Raw genomic sequence first — 9,656 nt, forward strand, 5'->3', positions numbered from 1 at the left:
GTTACTGTGGGCGAGGCAGAGAGGAAATGGTTCCCTTAGTTTCCCACCTACGGTAAACAACATGTCTTGTGAGACCCTCCTCTTCATGCCCAATGCACCAAGAGAGTCACAGTCAGTCTGTTTGGGCCAGATGCCTCTGTCCAAAAGGAGCCTGTTGTTTTCACCCCACCTGTGAACGTCAAGGCTGTTATCTCACCCAAAGATTCTGAGATAACAGGCATCTTCCTTCTGGGGTGACACTTGTTCTTCATACTCTACCTTCACTCCTTTACCAAGCCTCGTAACATGACCATCATGCAGCTTCTGTGACAGATACAGTGGTCCCCCCTTATCTGTGGTTTGATGTTCCATGGTTTTAGTTACCCATGGGCAACCATAATCCAGAAACGTTACATAAATATTTTGAGAGACAGAGAAACCACATTTCCATGACTTTTATCACGGTGTATTTTTATAATTGTTCTACTTTATTAGTATTGTTTTTAATCTCTTACTGTGACTAATTTATAAATTAAGCTTTGTCATGCACTCGTATAGAAGAAACAGTGTCTATGAAGTTTGGCACTATCCATGGCTTCAGGATCCATTGGGGGACCTGGACCTGGAACATGCCCCTGAGGACTGAGTAATTCTGTGCTCACTAAGCAGTGTTTAGTAATAAGAATGGCATACACTCTAGTCATCAGAAGAGAGGTGCACTGGCATATGCCTGTAATCCCAGTCACTTGGGAGGCTGAGATAGGAGGATCTCACGTTCAAGGCCAACCCAGCAATTTATGCCCTAAGCAACTTAGGGAGATCCTGTCTCCAAACAAAAAAATAAAAAGGGCTGGGGATGTGGCTCAGTAGTAAGGTACCCCTGGATTTAATCCCCAGCGCGCGCACACACACACACACACACACACACACACACAATTTCAATGCTTTAATTAGACAAAGGGCACACAAATACCAGGACACTGTCAGATATTTGGACTTGAACCTAGAACCATGTTGGCAAAGTATTCTGTGAGCCTTGAGGGCAGAAGAGGAAGTGGAGAGGAAGGGTAGTCAGCTCTGATACTTCCTCTGTGAGCCAGGTTCCTCCCAAGTCCATTGATGCAGGGGCTGTTATCCTCCTTAGGTTATATCCCTCTGTGTCACTTAGCTTGCAACATTGTGCCTTTGTGACAAATATCACATGGTCTTTGTTCTTGTATGCATGGTTCCAGATATATCTGGTCCACAGTAGGTCCCCAATCAGTGCTACTTGGATGAGTGCTTAGATGCTGATAGACCTTTATTTTATTCATTTATTTATATGTGGTGCTGAGAATCGAACCAACACGTGCTAGGTAAGCACCCTACCACTGAGCCACAACCCCAGCCCCTGTGATGACCCTTGCAGGCTGAGCGTCCAGCATCCCTTCAGTCATGTCCAACACAGGCTGCCCTTTCTCTTTAAAAACCCAAGATTCGTCTTTAAAAAACCTCCCTAATATTTCTGTGTGCCGCTGGAGGACTTGCCTTCTGGTGGTTTCTTCTGGCTAGACATTCTGCCTCTGCTTCCCCCGAATAAGCTCAGTTCGTGAATGATCTCGCCATCCTACACAGTCTTCTGCACTAACTTGACTCAAATGTGGAACAAAGTACCTTGCGTTTCACCCAGAGTCACCCACATTGGGTCTCTTTGCTCTGTAGAAACGTCACAGAAGCTTTGAAGCGGTGGGGGGAGGGGTGGCCTACATTGCCACAGCAGATGCTCAGTGGTATTGAATATTAAATAGCCCACTTCTTAAAAGATACTCTAACATCATCCACTTGCCTGGCCATTCCTTTATCCTTGATTCCTCTTCTTTGACCACTCTTACCTTTAGATTTCTAATAATTTTACACTAAACATGTCCTATCCGTATTCCTGAAGTGATACACACTTGCCTTTCTTCTCTAGGTCCAGCTCCTTAGGAGGAGGACCTAAGAGACATGAGACTTCCATGGGTCAAGGGAAAGGGACAGAGACTCAGAAGGAAAGCAAAAGAGTCAGAGGCTAGTGAGCATCCCAGAGAAGAGTCATGGCACTGTCCACTCCCCTGGTATAGGTAGACAGTAGACTCCCCACTCAGGTTTGGGGTTCTGAGCAATTAGGGCTTTTGAGTCACCACTCTCAAGGTCAAGAATGGCCATGAAGGAAGATCCCTGAGATGCCCCTCATGGTGCACAGACAGAGGTGGGAGTTGTCTCTGCAAGTGGACCAAGGCAGCCTTCAAGAATTGCCAGGAGCCAGGCACGGAGGGAGAGTAGGATGACTTCCCATACCAGCTAGAGCAGCAGGAAACAGAAAGGCCTTGAATAGCACCACTTCCGAGGCCACCAAGTACCGTAGGAGAAAATGGAGCATTTCCCACGTCCCAAGAGGAATGCCAAAGGATCTAAGAAGTGGCTCTGTGGAAGCCCCATATTTAGGATCAGACCAATGTAGCAGATGACTTCGTGGCTTGATGGTTGAGGCCCAGGTGGTTAAAGTACTTGTTAGTGGATACTGACATCAACAAATGACAAAGACCAGAGTCACTCATCCAAAATCATGATGTCAAATGTTACTAAAGAAAGATAGAATAGGTGAAATGCTGATTATTAAATCCCAGTCTTCTGAAGGACCTAGAGTCTTGACATCAAAATTTAGGTTCACTTCTGGTCGGAAGTTTGCAGTTGACACCCATGTACATCTCTCCTAACACCTTTGGTGGGATCCGCCCAATGTTTTATAATCGTTTGTTCTTTCTTAGTGGGTGTTGTTATTCTCAGATAGATCAGCATATTTGTTTAAAAGCATTTTCGTACTATTCTTATTAATTTCATCTCACTTGAGCTCTTGTTTTGATTGTTGATCTTATTCATTGTTTTAGAATTCTATTTTCTTCCTTGGCCTCTGGAATTTTGGGTTGCGTGTTCATTTCACACGGGAGATTTTCTATTAGTTTGTTTAAAAACATTACTGTCTCTTTCCCTCTCCCTATTCTTCCTTCTTTGCCTGTCCATTCCTGAGGCTGGCCCTCAAAAATGTGTCAAACAGTTTTCCATAGTTTCTTTTATACCCAGCCACCTTTCAGACTTCTCTTATTATATGTTATCATATTTTAATGAGTTTTAGAAAACAAGACCCCTGAACTGTGAACATCTTACTGCACCTTAGTTGAAAGTCTTCCTAGTGGTAGACTCAATAGGTCTGTGACCCTCCAGAAGTTCTCCAGGACTCAGATTAGGAACAATTCTTTTACTTACAACTAAAATCCACTCCTTCATCAACTCACCATCTGGGCACTTACAAACTCTCTCAAACTCCTCCCTTGTCATTCTCCCAACAAGGAGCTCAGCTAGACCACCATCTAGTCTAAGCATGCATCATATTCTGCCCGCTGGCCTCCCATGAAGGTCTCAGTTTATCTCGTCGCAGCTACTCACAAGGCTGAGGCAGGAGGATTATTTGATCGCGGGGTTCAAGGCCAGTCTTAGCAACATAGTAAGACTCCCAAAGAAACGGGGGTCAGCAGGCAGAATGCTACGTGGAACTTGCGATCCTCCTGCCTTGGTTTCTCAAGAACTGGGATTTCAGGTGTGTACCACTGTGCCTGACTTACCTTTGGTCTTTTCTTCGTTGGTGCTGGGGGTGGGACCCAGGGCCTCACATATGCTAGGCAAGCACTCACTGCTACTGAGCTGCACCCCAACCCCTTGAGAGGACAAAATTATGAAGACATTATTTCATTTTTCTTTCAGAAGTTTATTATTCCAATTTTTACATTTAATTGTCTCTTTTCTCAATATTTTTTTAGTTGTGCATGGACACAATACCTTTATTTAATTTATTTATTTTTATGTGGTGCTGAGGATTGAACCCAGTGCCTCACACGTGCTAGGCCAGTGCTCTACCACTGAGCCACAACTCCAGTCCAATTTAATTGCTTCTTGATTTGGAATTCAACCATTTGTGCTATGACATCTGAATCAAACTTGGTTTTTACCCACAGGTGGCAATCCATTTGACCCACTTCTTAATCCATTTTATCCCTCCTTTGAGATGATATTTTAACATGTCCTGAATCCCTGTGTGTATTTTGATCTAGGACTAGATCTCCCACTCCAATACACTAATCTTGGTGTACCACCACCATGTAGTTCAATTGACTGATTAACATATAGATTTTTAAAATGTGTTTGTAATTGTAGATGGACAGCATGCATTTATTTTATGTTTATTTTTCTGCAGTGTTAAGGATCGAACTAAGTGCCTCACACGTGCTAGGCAAGCACTCTGCCACTGAGCTATAGCCCCAGCCTCAATTAACATACATATTGGGGAATATTCTCATTGTTCTTCTTTTATTTTGTTTATTTATGTATTTATGTATTTATTTATTTATTTATTTATTTATTTATTTATTTATTTATTTATTTACTTTTGGTACTAGGGATTGAACCAGGGGTGCCTTACTGCTGAGCTACGAGCTACAACTCCAGCCCTTTTTTTTTTTTTTTTTTTTTAATTTTGAGACAGAGTCTTGCTAGGTTGCTTAGGGCCTCGCTAAGTTGCTGAGGCTGGCTTTGAACTTGGGATCCTCCTGCCTTAGCCTCCCAAACTACTGGTATTACAGGCATATGCCACCACACCCAACTTGCTCTTCTTTGAGGATGGTCCTGGCTATTCTTTGTTGTTGATCAATTTTATGTAAACTTTTAAATCATTTACGTGGGGCTGGAGATGAAGCTCAGTGTTAGACTATGCGCTTAGCATACACAGGACCTGGTTCAATGCCCAGCATAAAGGCGGGGGGCAGAGAGAGAAGGGAGGGGAAGAGGAAGAGCAGGAGGGAGGGAAGGCTCAGTGTGTATAGTTTATTTTTTTAAATACTATTAATGTGTCTTGAAGAATAGTATTGAATTTAATAAATAAGTTGTGTTGCATTTTGTGTGTTCCATGATGTGTAAGGAGGTGTGTGTGTGCACAGTCAGTGCTGTGTTATGTTCTGTGTGTTGGGTGTTAAGTTGGGTTAACTTAAAAGAACAGGTCTTGGCCATGCATGGTGACGCATTCCAGTGACAGGAATCTGAGGCAGGAGGATCACAAGTTGGAGGCCAGCCTTGGCGATTTAGCAAGACTGTTTCAGAACAGCCTGGGATGTAGCTCAGTGGTAGAGTACCCCTGGGTTCAATCCCTAGAACCGCCTCCCTCGCCCCCCAACACACACATGCACAAAGAACAGTATTGTTTTTTAAATTTTCTTGTGGTGCTGGGAGAATCAAACCCAGGAGCTCAAAGAAACTAGGCAAACGTTCTTCCTTAGAGCTGAGCCATTGTCCCAGCCCGGGATCAGGTGTTTTCATAACATTGATCCTTCTTACATGAAAGCACTGAGGGCTTTTCTGGGTTAGTCCAGCAACAGTGTTTTTTGTTTGTTAGTTTGTTTTGTTTTGTTTTTTCAGTGCTGGGGATTGAACCTAGGGCCCCCGTACTTGCTAGGCAAGCACTCTACCACCAAGCTACCTCCCCAACCCTGCAATAGTGTTTTAAAGTGGAACTTCCCCATTTATTTTATATCATACTACATATATAGATGTAGGGTTTTTTTTTTTTGTATTTTTGTTTTCTTTGTTTTACTTATTTTTGTGGTCCTGGGGATTGAACCCAGGGGCATACTAACAACACTGAGCCACATCCCCAGTCCTTACTTTTTTTTTTTCTATTTATTTATTTTATTTTTTATTGTTTTATTTTTATTTATTTATTTATTTTTTTGCAGTGCTGGGGATTGAACCCAGGGTCTTGTGCTTACAAGGCAGGCACTCTACCAACTGAGCTATCTCCCCAACCCTAAATTTTTTATTTTTTTAGTTGTCAATGGAACTTTATTTATTTACATGTGGTGCTGAGCATTGAACCCAGTGCCTCACACATGCTAGGCAAGTGCTCTACCACTGAGCCACACCACCAACCCATCCTTGTGTTTTGATTTCAGTTTTGAGGGTTACTGGCTGGCGTAGTATAAACACCAATTTCTTCCAGTTGCTGTATCTTTGCTTCATTCTTCTATGGTATGGGGTTAGGATCTCCAGGAAGATGTTCTGCGGAAGCAGAGATAGCAGGCACTCTGGCCCTCTTTCCTGTCTTAAGCTGGAAAGCCTCTGGGATGCCCCATTAAGTATTTTGAGCAGAAATACATATATTTTATCAAGGTAACAAAATATTACACTCCTGATTTCTGTAGTAGTCCTATCCCAATCTTAGTCAAGAATGTTATCTTCTGCTGGGCGTGGTAGCACGCACTTATAATCCCAGTGCTCGGGAGGCTAAGGCAGGAGGATTGTGAGTTCAAAGCCAGCCTCAGCAGAAGTGAGGCGCTAAGCAACTCAGTGAGACCCTGTCTCTCAATAAAATACAAAATAGGGCTGGGGATGTGGTTCAGTGGTTGAGGGCCCCTGAGGTCAATCCCCAGTACCGTACCCACTGTAAAAAAAGAATGCTATCTCCTTACTATCTTTGATTTGCCTCCTGTGCTGGGAGGGGCAGTGGCTGCGAGGGTGGTCATCTTCCAGGTCAGCTGTTTTCATACCCTGCTGGCTCTCATGACTGCTCCATGCAAAAGTAAAATTGGACCAACACACCTTCTCTGCTTTCCTGAACCACCTGGGACTAGGACTTCCGGTCTAGGTCCTGCTGTCTCAGCTCCTGTGCCACACAGGCAGGCAGCCCTCCCTCCAAGAAATCTTTGCCCAGCTTTCCAAAGTCCGTTCCAGCTCTTCTCTGCCTTTTTCCAGTTTTTGACCCATTTAAACAGGCTTGGGAAGAACTCAATTATTTTGGAGTCTGACAAGATCCAAGTTTGATTGAAAAGGGAATTTGTGGGTTTTTAAATAATTCTTCTTACAATTTCCCAGAGAAGGTGAAAACACAGACTTGAAGTTATGTTCATACCAAAAGTCTACATGAAGTAATTTTTAACCCAAAAACCAACCCACTGTTTCTGGAATAATTCAGTCAATCTTTGAACTTGGGCACATAAAGTTTTATTAGAAACACAATTGGGGATTTGGAGATGTGACTAGTGAACTCTGTGTGGTTAAACAGAAACTTGACTTGTCAGTGTAGAGTATTTAATTAGGAGATAAGAAACTCAGCTCGTTTGGTGAGAAGTAATCAGGCAACAGTTTTGTGTTAGGTATCTCACTGTGCAGTTAAGGTGGGGGGTGCTGTGGGTAATTAGCCCAGTTCACACAAAGAATATTGTTTTCCCAATATTCCCCCATTTCTTGGAGTAATAGAACCAATTGTATCAACTTCAAAAGAGCCTGTTTTAGCCAGGCACAATGGCACATGCCTGCAATTCCCTGGGCTCTGGAGGCTGAGGCAGGAGGATTCCAAGTTCAAAGCCAGCCTCAGCAAAAGCAAGGCACTAAGCAACTCAGTGAGACTCTGTCTCTAAATAAAATACAAAATAGGGCTGGGGATGCAGCTCAGTGGTCGAGTGCGCCTGAGTTCAATTCCTGGTAACCCCCTACCCCAAAAAAAAGAGGTTGCTTCAAAAAAGAGACTTTCAGTATAAAAAAAAAGCAGGTGGTAGATTTTTGATTTTCAAAAAGGGGAATTTGGAACCATTGTAAACTTTTAAAGAGTAAAGAGTTATGATTACAGAAATGGGCGAAGAGCGTATGGTTAGTTTGAGCTGAGAAAGGCTGGCGATGGAGCAGTCCCTGATGTGAGATGGCTGGACACCACCAAGGGAAGATTTCAGGGCTTGAGCAGGCAAACCAAGTCCAGCCCAGGGAGCAAGAGTCTAGTGGGGTCAGTTTCCATTTATGTTAGATGCTTACTTGTCCCTAATGTGTTCCCTGTTTTAGGCTGAGAGTCCTGGAAACAGAATGAGGCTGAGATTAGCATGCAGATTTAATGGGGCGTTCTCTTGGGAGTTAACACCAGTTAAGGGCATAAAGGAAGCAGGACTGGGTAGTTAGGAGGGATGACCAGTGGTGTAATGGCAACAGAGGCATCAGCTCATCTTATGGGGAGCGCTGGAGTCACGAGAGCCCTTTGGAGTTGTCTCAGATCTAAGTAAGGGGCGAGTGCTTGTGTCCTCTCATCATCCAGCTACTGGACATGAGCTGCCCCCAGGGAGGACGATTCCTCAGGAGGCAGCTCAGTCTTCGGAGGCCTGTTGGCTGCCAGCATCCTGATGGCTAGCAGAGTGGTTGCTTCAGTCCTGGGCGGGGCCAGGTGGAAAGCACCCCAGCCTCTGGGCAGTCTCAAGGTCAGCGCAGGAAGGCAGGCAGCTAACTCAGCAGCTGTTTGGGTCTGGTTTTCTTTGATCTCATCCTTCCCTACTGTAAAAAGCCTCCTGGCCCTCCCCCTGAACACAGCGCCATGTGCTCTTCCTCAGCCTGTAAAGTCCTTCCTCCCCTCCCTCCATGAAAACCATGCTCCTACAAATTCTACTGCAAAAGCTCATTTACTAGTGGATCATTTTATCCTTCCCCTAGAATCACCTCCCCCTCAATTTTTTTGACTTATCGTCATCTTGCTTAAACTTGTGATTTTTTTCTTATTGGTTTGGACATTCCGTGAGTGTAGACCTTACTCCTTTTTGAAAGCCTTTATGCTGTCCATCACTGAGGAGTCTGCTTGGCACAAAACAGGCTTTCAATAGTGGAAATTAACAGCATCAAATAGTTCCACGTTATGATGAGTTTCTTGGGGAAAAAATCTCCCTTAAAGGCACATGCTTGTAAACCCAATGACTTGGGAGGCTGAGGCAGAAGGATTTTAAGTTCAAGGCCAGCCTTAGCAAGGGCCTGTCTCAGAAATAAAAAGGGACTGAGGACATAGCTCAGTCATAAGAGTTATTCTGGATTAGAGCCCTAGTACTGGGAAGGATGGGTCTAAAGACCCTTTGGCTCTCCCTATATTTTTCTCATGGGAAGAAATGAAATCTGAGCACCAACTATGGAATAGACATGGACTGGGCTATTTTCAATTGTTCTTTTGCTTTATTGAGGTTAAAAAAAACACAAAATTAACATTTTAATATATACAATTCGGCAGCACGTAGTACATTCACAATGTTGTATAAGCATCACCTCTGTCCAATTTAAGACGTTTACATGACTTCACAAGCAACCCATTTCTATTGCTCTTGGTTTATGCACTCCCCAGGAGCTAGGCAGGACGCAGCAAGGGAGGGAGGGGCCCAATGTCTGAGGGTTTTCAGTGAAACCCACCTTTGTGCAGCCATGTGCTGGCTTACTTCCTTTTTTAAATTTTTTTTTTAGTTGTAGATGTATGCAATATCTTATTTTTTATGTGCTGCTGAAGATCAAACCCAATGCCTCACACATGCAAGGCAAGTGCTCTACCACTGAGCTACTGCCCCAGCTCCCAGCTTTTTTCTATAGCTCTGTTACTGGATGGGAAGAAACTCTTTTTGGTGTTCTGAGGGTTATATCTGGATGTCACTCAAGGTTCTAAATTCCTGTCCTGAGACAACATCCCCCAACTTTGAAACAAGGGGAGTTCAGAGTGACATGAGAAGATGAAAGACACCACTCTTGAGAGGTGGCAATGGATCCCTGCAGACCACACTCATCATTGCTTAATATTGCATGTGGCAGGGACGAACAGTCCACCCCTT

The sequence above is a fragment of the Sciurus carolinensis genome, chromosome 17, assembly GCF_902686445.1.
Source record: "Sciurus carolinensis chromosome 17, mSciCar1.2, whole genome shotgun sequence".
NCBI classification, from domain to species: Eukaryota; Metazoa; Chordata; class Mammalia; order Rodentia; family Sciuridae; genus Sciurus; species Sciurus carolinensis.